Source organism: Octopus bimaculoides, chromosome 7 (genome assembly GCF_046866305.1).
Source record: "Octopus bimaculoides isolate indiv1 chromosome 7, ASM4686630v1, whole genome shotgun sequence".
In the NCBI taxonomy this organism is placed as follows: domain Eukaryota; kingdom Metazoa; phylum Mollusca; class Cephalopoda; order Octopoda; family Octopodidae; genus Octopus; species Octopus bimaculoides.
Window position 1 is genome coordinate 31,311,316 of NC_142934.1, and position 12,779 is coordinate 31,324,094.

At 35.9% G+C, this 12,779-nt stretch overlaps 1 protein-coding gene across 1 annotated transcript in view; it reads right to left on the bottom strand.

Moving 5' to 3' along the window:
* Positions 1-10,766, bottom strand: part of LOC106873180 (uncharacterized) — a 98,570-nt gene extending 87,804 nt beyond the window's left edge. The window contains exon 1 of the mRNA XM_052969588.2: positions 10,403-10,766. The gene's annotated coding sequence lies outside the window, so the exon portion shown is untranslated. The remainder of the gene's footprint in view (positions 1-10,402) is intronic.
* Between the last annotated feature and the right edge of the window lie 2,013 nt (positions 10,767-12,779).

Below are 12,779 nucleotides of genomic sequence, written 5' to 3' on the forward strand. Positions count from 1 at the left end.
ATCCATACATGTATCAAAGTGGAAGAAGCCAACATGGAGACGTGTCTGTGTGTCCCCAGCAGTGTTAAGTGCACGTCAGAGAAACAGACTAAAATTACCAGCAAGAGAATTGGAGGCTGAGGACAAACAGACGAACTGTAGGAGAAATGAACAGACATGCTGTGTTCTATGCGCTGCAGACTCCCCCCCACCCACACACACAGATATATGTGCATGCATGTGTGTTATACATACATATATATATATATATATATATATATATATATATATATATATGCGTGCATGTTATATATATGCATGCGTGTTATACATACATGTATATATTATCATATACGAGTAGCTTTCAATTTTTTTTCTACCCAGTGTTTTTAATCCAGTAATACAATATTTTTTAGCTTTATCTGCTTCGAGTTCCACATGTTAGAATTCATCGAAATGTGTTTGCGTCTATATGGAGGTATGTGTGTGTGTGTGTGTGTATATATATATATATATATATATATATATATACATACACACACACGTGCGTGCGTGTGTTTACACATATATTACTTTCATTATTATTTTTTTATTATTTAGTTGAAAAGCTTCAGCGGTGGCTAGAGGGGTTCTAGTTACAAGTCGAGCACATGTCAAAGCATCGGCACAATCTGAAGTCTTTGAGCCACTTCTTTAGCTTCTCACCTATAATGAAATAATAGAAGCACTGTTTTTTTGTATTGAGTTTTCTATTCGTCTCGTCTGAATAAATAATCCTAAACATGCACACACAGAGATGGACAGAGGTTGCTGCGAAAGATACGGGCCTTGCCCCTACTCCAGACTTAGCAAGACCTACGAGTTGCTTTTGCCCTCATCCGTCAGTATCAATCTCATACTCACTCATTCATGCATACATATACAGGACGATCTCAGTGAGAATACTCGCAAAACCATGAGTAGTAACAAACAATAATTTCAGTACACTACAAAATAACTCACACTCTACATCTATACTGAAGAAATTTTCTTCTTATAGAACCGACTGAAAAATCCTGCCTAAGCCATGCTAGTGTAGAAAAAGAGAGAGAGCGAGAGAGAGAGAGAGAGAGAGAGAAAGAGAGAGAGAGATCTGTGTGTGTGTGTTGATGTTTCACACTAGACTTGGAATACCTTCATATATTCTGGCATAAGAAAAATACTTCCCATGAGATTTAGTGCTAGTGAATCAAAGACCCAGTCTTTCGTGTCGCGGCAATACTTGTTGATAATATTGATACAATAATAAAACAGTATGTATTATATATATATATATATACATATATATATATATATATATATATATATATATATATATATATATATATATATATATATATATAGAGAGAGAGAGAGAGAGAGAGAGAGAGAATCACCAAATAATATACAAAGACAGACAAGAATCACTAGACACGTCATCTCACCGCACACAACTTATAAACCAACAATTTATATATATATATATATATATATATATATATATATATATATATATATATATATATATATCAGTTTTTCAAAAATAAACACCTCCTCCACTCCGCCAGTGCATCTGTGACAGAAAGTGAACACGTTGTGGTTGAGTCTTTTGGAATTAAGAGAGGTATGTAAAAATTAAGCAAGAAGTGCCCCCCCCCCACACACACACACAAAAAAAACACCCTTTTTTTTTTCGACACAACCCCTCCCCATTTTCGGCTACGAGGAATACGGATTTGCAAAAAAATTGGCAAAAATCGACATTTCTAAATTACCACCCACCTCCCATTTCCTTTTTTCAGAATTTTTTTTACAAAATATGCGGTAAAATACGGACATTATGATTCGGACAAAAATTTCAAAACATTTCTGTACTTACGGTTACGGTGTTAGGGTTAGGGTATTAGAGTTTTAGGGTTAGTGTTGGGGAAAAAGTCAAAATTGAAGTTGGGGGGAAAGGAGGGGAAAAATTTCACAATGCCGATTTTTGGTAATTTTCCGGAACCTCCGTATCCGAAAACGAGAATTTTTGGCAAAAAAAAAAATTTTTTAATAAACAAATTTGGGAGAAAATGGTGGGGGACGGGCAGAAGTCTTTCCAAAAATTAGTTTTTCTGCACACACACATAGCAAAATGACATTTAAAAATTTTTTTTTCCTTTTTGGTAATTCGTATTTAGAAAGTGGATCTTCAGTTTGGCTGTTGTTTCTAGCTTGTCGGACTTTCCGGTTGGAGCGTACTTAGAGATTGAAGATTTTGAAAACCCCAAAAACACGTTTTCAAAATTTTAATTTTCCCCCTCTCCACCCCTCTGGCAAAGAAAAAAAAGGGAGGGGAATTAGAATTTTGAAAAAGCGATTCGTCATTTAGCTGCTGTTTCTAGCATGTCGAGTTTTCTGTTTAGATATTTTTTAACGTCTGCTATTCTAATAGGAAGGGAGGTGTTTTTTTTTTTTCGTAAAATTTCAATTTTACAGGGGTTTTTTTGCTTTGTTTTTTTTTTTCAGAATATCATAATCTCCGTATTTTTCTACAAAACCATATTTCTAAAAAACTGAAAAATTGTTGGGGGGGGGGGTAAAATTTTGAAATGCCGATTTTTTTTTTTTTTTGCAGATTCGGAATCTCTGCAGTCGAAAAGGTGGGTTTCTGTCAAAAAACACCCCAAAAAAAATAAATAACAGAAAGGGGGTCCATGCCCTTTACCTCCGCTATATATATATATATATATATATATATATATATATATATATATATATATATATATATATATATATATAAATAACGCTCGAAAAGACAGCTACAATAAAACAAAGTGGCAAAACCGTTTAGCGCATCAGACAAATGCTTAGAGGCGTTTCTCCGGCTTTTTACTTTCTGAGCTTCAATCCCGTTGAGGTCAACGTTGTCTTTCATCTTTTTCGGGGGAGAGGGAGCGATGGAATCGATTTGTTCCTTTCCTCAAAATGACTGACCATGTGCCAAAATTAGAAAGAATTATACAAACGAATTTGCTCAAACACACATCTACAGTCACTGAGCGCACACTTGTGACTGTATGATCTATGTATCTATCTATCTATCTATCATAGTGATGTTAGGTGGTTGACGACGGGCTGTAGAGAGTGAGGAAAGATACTGAAACCGTATCAGGAGAGGTAATTAAAACCAAAGTATGTGGCTACATCACCCAGAGAGACTAGCTAAATGACAGACACACACACACAAACAATACACATGTAGTTGAATACGTCGTCTCAGCGAATCGAAGAAAACGAATCACAAATACATTTGCAAAACACACACATGCGCACATAGAAAATGCATTACATTTTATACATACATAATCTAACATTACTCCACTGTACATGTGTAGTGATACAGCAAGGGTTATATGTATGCGTGTATATGAATGCGCGGGCGCGTAAGCCGAGTCCATGACCCTGTTTCCATTGCATGTCGAAACCATAGTATCTCCGTTAGACTGCCCTTGAGAAAAGCACGAACTTCAATGATTCGTCCTTTCCCTCAAGTCCGTCCACAGAATGTTATACTAATTATTATCTAACGTAATTTTTTTTTTTAATGAAGAAATAGCTACGTCGTTTTATCATGTTTCCCATTCATCACCTATGTCGGAATAAAAAGAAAACGTTATAATTTTAATTAATGGGGAAAAAATACCATTATCATTATTATTAAGGTGGTGAACTGACAGAATCGTAGCACGCCGGACAAAATGGTCAGCTGCATTTTTCTGGCTCTTTACGTGCAAATGCTCTGAGTGCAAATGCCGCCGAGGTCGACTTTGCCTTTCATCCTTTTAGGGTCGATTAAATAAGTAATAGTTGAGCACCAGAGTCGATACAATCGACTTTCCCCTCCCCCGAAAATCGCTGGCCTTGTGCCAAATTTAGAAAGCATTACTACTATAATTATTATACAGTAATCCCTCGACTATCGCAGATGTTATGTTACAAAAAAAAACTGCGATAGGTGAAAATCCGCGAAGTAAAAACAGTACTGTACTGCATATTTTTTTTTATATATATAATTTGTATATATTTTTTTTCTTATAAATGCAAAACACCACCACGAAGGAATCGACGTAAGCTTAAATAATAAACCACGATAGGTGAACTGTGATATGGCGAGAGATTACTGTGTAGCTTTTCATTATTCTCCAGGTCGCTAAAATATAAAAAAAAAAAAGAAAGAAAAGGACATCTAATCAAATACTGACAATTCTCCGTCTCTTAAAGGACCTTACACTCTTCTGAAGCCATTAATAAAAGCCAGTTTTAGTGCCGATAACCATAACTTTACCCCTCAAAAAAAAACAACAACAAATGAGTGATCTACCTCGTGCCTATGTGCTTTAGTCTAGTATGATATTTAGTATATTGGAGATTTTTTCTATTTTTATTATATATATATATATATATATATATATATATATATATATATCCCTACATTCATTCCAAACGTTTTCTTAATGCTCTTTCTGGTCAGAAAGGATTGATATATCAATAGCAACACATTTTTTTCTTCTTTGCTCCATCTATAATGAATAAAACCTAGGTTTTCTTTCGATTACATATTTTCCTAAGTAATGTGGCTTCGTTATTTGCAGTAGCTGATCAGGGCTGACTGAGCAGACCTATAAGGATTTCCAACCGTAGCCATCTCATCTTTTTGTATATGTGGGACATCGTTTAATATATTCTTACAACTACTTACAGAGGCTCCGGATAACAGTCTCATTTGGCAATTTTTGCATATCACCTAAGTGTGTTCTAATCACCAGGGTGGTCATAAGCAACGGTATAGGGCCAAACGAGGCCTGAGTTCAAATCCCGTAGAATTGTTGGAGTAAGTAGCAGGCAAGTGCTGGGACGGGCCTTGTACTTATATTAGAAATCACTCATCATCATCATCATTATTATTATTATTATTATGGTAGAGATGGACTATATGTAATCTGAACCTTTCCCCCCCTTATTTATTTATTTTTTTTTACGGAATCCCACGTTTTAGGCTATGGAGATTCCGATTCTGAAAAAAAATTTTTGAAAAATTTAAATCCCCCCCCCCCAAGCAGGCTATTTACATGCTAGAAATAACAGCCAAATCTCACAAAACTAGTGTTAGGGTTAGGGTCAGGGTTAGGGTTAGGGTCAGGGTTAGGGTTAGGGTTTGAGTTAGGGTTAGGTTTACCCTGTGGATCTATATAAAAACCAGGGGTGGGGGAATTGAGATTTTTGAAAAATTTTTTCCAGAATCGGATTCTCCATGGTCTGAAACATAGGATTCCGTAAAAAAAAACAAAATTTAAAGGGGGGGGGTATACTCAGATTACATATACTCCATCTCCACCATTATTATTATTATTATTATTAAGGCGGCGAGGTGGCAGAATCGTTAGCACGCTGGACAAATGCTTAGCGGCATTTTGTCTGTCTTAATGTTCAAATCCCGCCGATATCGACTTTGTCTTTCTTCCTTCCGGGGTCGATAAAATAAGTACCAGTTGATCATTGTAGTCGATGTAATCGAATAGCTCTCGCCCCAAAATTTCAGGTCTTATGCCAATAGAAAGAACTACTTACTACAGCGTCGGAAAAAATGTCATGCAGCATTTAGTTCTGAGATCAAATCCTGTCGTGATCAACTTTACTTTTCATCCTTTCGGGGTCATCAATGTACCTGTTTACCAATTACGTTCGAAAGTCAATGATACCAACTAACCCTCTCTCCTCAAAATTGCCGACCTTGTATCTAAATCAGAAGGAAAAACATCATTACCATTATCCTTTCATTCATCCGCAGTTGATACATCTCGCCGGGGTCGACAAAATAAGTACCTGGTGAGTAACTGAGTTAACTTAATCAAATCTACCATACCCACATTCAGAATGTTGTGGGCTTGTGACTTGGTTTTAAATTATTTCGTTTCATTGTGTTTGTTTTGTTTTTGGAGGAAAACCAATCACAGAAAAAAAAAACTTCCATCTGTGTGTGACATCTTATAAAATAAGTACTAGATACGCAGTCGTGAATCGTTGTCGTTTAGTCCCAGGTTTGACCTGATGTGAGTAGAATGTTGGGTCCCGGATAATATACACAAAAACAATATCAAGTAACATAGAACTCACAGAATGAGGAAGGCTGTTTATGTTGAACGTATAAAACAATTCGCTATTTCACACACATTTGAGATCTTGGGGTTTTTTTCTACATCTATTTTATCTACTCATAGAGCCCCATTATGTGAATATGCTCTACATTCATCCGAGACGTACGTTTTTCTTTACCTGTCTATAAATCAAATAGAAATACTCTGGTGAGAAGGGTTGAAATATCGATAACGAGACATTTTTTCCTCGCTCCATCTTGAATACTTAGGAGTTGGTTTTCTGGTCAATGTAAAGATCCCTACCAGGGAACAAAGAAAAAATTAACCAGTCTGGGGTGTGTTAACAAGTGTGTGGAAAACGAATATGAAAAGAAAATGCGCACTGACAACCCTGGGAGGGGACTTTCGGAAAATTCACAAGATCCGATTTTTCCATCATAAATTCGGGTAAAATGGACATATATTGATTTATTTTACGGAATCCCACGTTTTTGGTTATAAAGGATCCTCTTCTGAATTTTTTTTTTTTTTTATTTCATTATGTTATCGCAGTTTTGTGAAATTTGGCTGTTATTTCTAGCATGTGGATAACCTGCTTGAAGGCCTGAAGGTTTTTTTTTTTTTTATTTATGTGTTTCAGCCAAGTGGCTGCGGTCATGCTGGTGCACCACCGTGATATATTCTTTTTTTTTTTTTTCTTGTTGAAAAATTGAAATTTTACAAATTTTTTTCAGAATCGTAATCTTCGTATTTCGCAAAAAAAAAAAAAAATCCGGAAAAAGTGAAGGGGTAGGGGTAGGGGGAATTGAATTTTTGAAAATGCGATTTTTGAAAATTTTTTTTTCAGAATCGGATCTTCCATAACCAAAAACGTGGAATTCTGTAAAAAAAAAAAAAAAATCAATATATATCCATTTTACCCGAAGTTATGACGGAAAATAGGATCTTGTGAATTTTCCGAAAGTCCCCTCCCCACCCCAGGGTCGTCAGCGCGCATTTTTTTCATATTCGTTTTCCACACACTTGTTAACCCCCCCCCCCGGCTGGGGTTTTTTTTCCCCCCCGGGTGAAGGTCTTTATATTGACCGGTTTTCTTTCAATTCCCTATATTAGTTTCCTCTGACACATCCCATATCACACCCATACAAGTGTACCTATTTCCACATTTAACATCGAACTATTTTCCATAATTCGCTATTATTTTTAATAATGACGAACACCTGGTAAATATTATGGCTGACACCCTCGTTAATCGGCGCTTCGTCAATACTGACGTTCAGTAGAACTATGATCAAAACTATACCAGCTGTGACCGCTATTTCATCTTTTTCAGCTGTGTATAACTCTACCTTCTCTAATGTTCACTTTCCTTGTTTAAGATAACTAATGTGTGATCCGAGAGAAGTCTTGGTTGCTATTGCTAGCGGGTCTGGCTATCACGTAGAGGCTACCCTGAAGTGGGCTTTTTTAACCGACACTGCTCTTTCTCATTCTTCCGCCTTCATCCTACTAAATATTTTGACAATCATCCTAGTCCCCAGCTCGGAAATCACACCCATAGATGTAGCCATTTAACCTGACACTACTTATGAGAGAGTAAGAGGCATAGACGTCACAGAATGTCATTTCGGACCCTGTAAAATGATATTCGAGACAACTGATTCCAACACTAACATCACTAAAAAAAAATTTTAAAAGCATCGTGGGACCTTCTCGAACCAACGATAAGAACTAGTAATGGATTGCTCAACCTGTTAGAAATAGCAACTAAATCTCCTTCAAATTACACCCTACACCATCTTTCAAAAGAGGAAGGACATATTGGAAGGGCTTTGTTTATATCTACTCAGCGCTGACTTGGAGCTAAACAACAATCATTAATATTATTATACTTTGACGCTATTAAATCAACCCCTATAACGAAGATTGTCTTGCTAGGGGTTGTAAGAGTACATCATCTCTCATGTGTCCTTTCCTTTTCCGAAGACGATGGGGTGTAATTTGACGAAATCTTTTAGTTGCTATTTATAATAGATTGATTGACCACAAAGAGGCTCCCTCGCTGTTTCATTAATAGAACTATCATTGAACTAAGATGCGAGCATCAAGATATCATAAAATAAGGTGAAATGTTCGCCAAACTGTTCCAGTGCATTTTGGTTCTCATTTCATTTATAATAGTATAAAACCAACCTCCCACCTTTAAGCAAATCCGCTCATAATTCATGCGTATTATAGAAAAAAAACGATTATTAATATTATGTTGAATTTCAACCCAGTCCAGATCAATAAAATAAAATACCAGTATTATACTGCGAACAGATTCAATCGACTGTACAACACTCGCCCATACAGCTTCAAAAAATGTGATTATATACCTATATCGCAATATTATTATATTGTATATTATTATATTATTCCATTTGTCGCCTTCCATTCTCTAGTCAAATGCGAGAGAGAGTGGGGAGGGAGAAGGAGAAAGAGAGACTGCAAAGGTACATTGGAAAAGTTAAAAATCTGATGCAAGAAACTAGGTAAAAGATAATGACGACGACGATGATAATGATGACGATGGTGATAGTGGTGGTAGTAAAGTCAATAGAAAGAACAGCTTCACAAAAAAAAGCTATAAAAATATAATAGATCAAATATTGACGTGAGAAAAAGGGTCATCATTTGACAGATGAGAATAGTGATGGAGATAATACCAAATTAAATGAGATGTAGAGTTGATAGAAAAGAAGCAATGCAATAAGTGCACCATTGCAATATGCATATGCAAACACAAGCGCACATACGAGACAAGAAAGCAAAACACGAATGAATGAAAAGAAAAAAAAATCGAACAGAAGCAGCCGTCACGAGACTTTCTTAAGGGTGCATGCATCTATTTTTGTGTGTTGGTAATTATTTCAAGCAGTTTGGACTGCTTCGCTTCTCTTAAGCCTTATATTTTTTTACTTTATGAAACGCATGAACATTACAATATATATACATATATATGTCCACAATTCTCTAAAAATACACCTTCTGCACGATTAGGATATTATTATGCGTACTTACAATTTTTTATATTTAGTTTAGCTTTCTCCCAGACATACACATGTACACCTATAAAACCCGTTAAATTATGTAGTTCTTTTGTTGATTGCATCATACATACAAACCTCGGGACCCTTCCCCTATAAACCTAAAACACTGAACATAGAAATGCAACGAAATATTCAATGCCATATTCAATTATATTCATACTAATTGCATTGTAATGTTTGTTGTTGTCCTAATGACACATAAAGAAAGAATAATTTTAATGCTAATTACAATCTTTATGCCCTTAAGAAAGGCATGAACATCGCGCAATCGCATCTTGCTTTCCCCAAGAGCGGGTTACGTAGGTACGATACTGTTAAAATGTTCTTAAACGATCGGAACCACTTCACTTTATATATATATATTGCATATGTTCCTGGCAGAGGCATAGCTTCACAACATCTTATTTTCAATCACCCACACGAAAATAACATCTCAAGCCTCATAACTAATGTAACAAACCATTATTTTAAGTTAATGTGAAAGTACGGAGGTCTTTCGCTGAGGTATAATGGTAGTGGAACTATACACGCACACAAATAGAGATAAATGCACACACACACACACACACACGCATATATATATATATATATATATATATATATATATATATATATGCCTCTATATGTGTATGGGTGCTTGCATGTATGTGTGTCTGTCTGTATTGATTATATGTGTACTGTGAAAGTTGTCCACATGACCGGTGGTGAACCAGCTTGCAATGTGCTCTACCACAACCACTGTCATCATTATCATCACTATCACCGCTGTTATCATTAATTACCTATTATCTCTATCGTTGTCATCGTCCACAACAACCAACAATGCCTTCTACTGTCAAAACCCAAACGTTACAATCAACACTAAATTAATAAAAATTAGGAATATATTCATGGATATGTAATATTAAAAAAAAATCTAACCGAGCAGGCCTGAAAGATATATTGCAAAGAAAAAGAGAAGGGAAAGAAACAAAAGTAACAGTGATATAAAAAGGGTGGTGTAAGTAATGTGTGTGTCGGTGGTTTGATATGGGGAGAAAGTAAGGAAAAGTGGTTCAAAAAGAAACAAATGGGGCTGAAGAAACAAAAGAAAAGGAGAGAGAGAGATAAACTAACGTGAAACGACAGTGTAGAAATGTTGAGACTGAAGAAAGAGGAACAGTAAATGCTGCTTACCTTTGTTTTATATTACTCTCTATATTTTTTTTTATGTCGTCTGTCTGGGATAATATAAATGAAGACAAGACGATCTTAACAGTAATAAGACAACAAAAATCACAGATCGAGGTAGCTTGCTCTGTGGTGAACAGAAACCATCCGATGTTGTTTGCGAGCAACTTTTGGATACAAATTAAAAATACTAAATCACTAAAGTTCGAAGAAACTGGTAACAGTCTGCATTGGCCTAAAAACCAAATCCAGACACAAAATTATAAATACAGCATACTGCAAATCTATATTATATCATATTATTTTTCCTTTTCTGTAAGCACCTTGATGGATCTCGTGTTAATTGTCTCCACTCACATATTACAATGCTACTGACAGCAGCAGCAGCAGCGGCGGTCATGTGATGCTATGCACATCTCGTCGCGCTGATTAGACATACATGGACACACATTCATTCTACGTACTAAACCTAATTTTACAATTTCCTCTAAATGCATCTACGAAAAAAAATCTCCATTTAAATTAATAATAATTTGCTACATAACATTTCCTTATATTTTTGTCTGCCCGTTGCCTTTCTTTCTTGTTCAATATTTTCATGCTTTCGTGGTCTTGACATTTGTACATACATCTGTGTGTGTGCGTGTTGGAGTTTTTTTTTCCTGCACTGAGGTAGTGAAAGATAGACAGTAGTATATTCATATAAAGTGTGTGTATTATCTTGTATTGTTTTATATGATGTCATGATACGAAACTAACAGTTCCTATATCATCAATCCAATGCAAGAGTGGTTGACTGCTGCTGCAGTTATTAGAGATATTATCATCGGCTTCTGTTGATTATATTGTTGTGGTTTGTTATTACTGCTATTATTATTTATCTTCTAATGAATTTTCATTCTGCAAATCCATCCGTGCCACTCGGACTACATATCGACATAGACTTATGACCATTACAAGTGCAGTGAGGGGTGGTGTTTCATGTAAAGGCACGCACACACAGATATGCAGTCACATACACACCTGTATAAAGCAACGTACACACTCAAACATACGTATGATCGCTATTTTTATTTAACAAGACAAAAAAAACGGTTAATTTTGTTGGAGTGAAATAGAAGAGGCGGGTTGAATATTTGTGGCCTCCAATATTTCTGAAAGACACTTTCGATACTAGGAAAGTGAAATACGTCCAAGCTGAAAACCAAAAACGTGCCCCCAAACAAGTGTCTCCTTACCATACTAGAAATGTTGACGATGTCATATGACTAGTCACGAGACCAATTTTTTATGGGGCGAGGAGGGGCAGTCGATTAAAGCAACTGTTTGTATATTATTGATATTGGAAGGGGAGGGGGGAAATACAAATCAATTTCGATAGAAATTGAGCAGAAACACGAGACACCATTATTTTCTTTTTTACTTTGTAGTCTGAGGTTTTTATTTATTGTTATTTTTATAAGCTAGTCAGGTGAGTGGGGACACTACACATGACCTGTGCAGGCATACAGACTGGTAAGATTAATGCAACTAATACCCAACCATAATATCTGCAAGTAGGAGACTATTTGCATCAGGTGTAAATGCTTGCAACACGGTGAATGATATTAAAGACCACTACCACCTGCACTACCATGAAGCAGTATCAAACCAAGTTGCATGTTATGCCTACAGTGCAATTGCATTCTAAAACCCCTCCCATTTGTAGACCCTCCTGCTAAATGCAGAAGTTGAGATTACCAGAGTTAACTATAGGCAATAAATTAAATACCAGTAATACAATGACGTAGATTATGTCAACTATGCTCTCAACTCTCACCCACCTGCTGTTGGGTGAAAAATACTTGTCTTGCCAATATACATCAATGTCCAGTTCGAAGGAGGTTCTAGAAGTTTATGCAAATGGTTTTGGTTCAATTCAATTGAGCAGCCCCTTGGATAAATGTCTCCTACCATAGCCTTATATTGATCAATGCTTCTGAAGTGAAATTTGCTTAACATAAAATTGTGGATAGGCCCATAATGAGGTGTGTATGCATATATGTGTGTGTGTGTATGCGTACAGAGTTGGCCAAAAGTCACCTGACAGTAAAAAACAATTTAACTCCAAGATTAAAACAAAAAATTGTTTTATATGAGACTTTGCTAATAAATAGACAAATGTTGAATAAAAATGGTGATTTTATCTCATAGCATTCAATTATTAAACATTCATAATTGGAATGAATTAATAAAATTGAATATTAAATCATCATCATCATCATCGTTTAACGTCCGCTTTCCATGCTAGCATGGGTTGGACGATTTGACTGAGGACTGGTGAAACCGGATGGCAACACCAGGCTCCAGTCTGATTTGGCAGAGTTTCTACAGCTCTATGCCT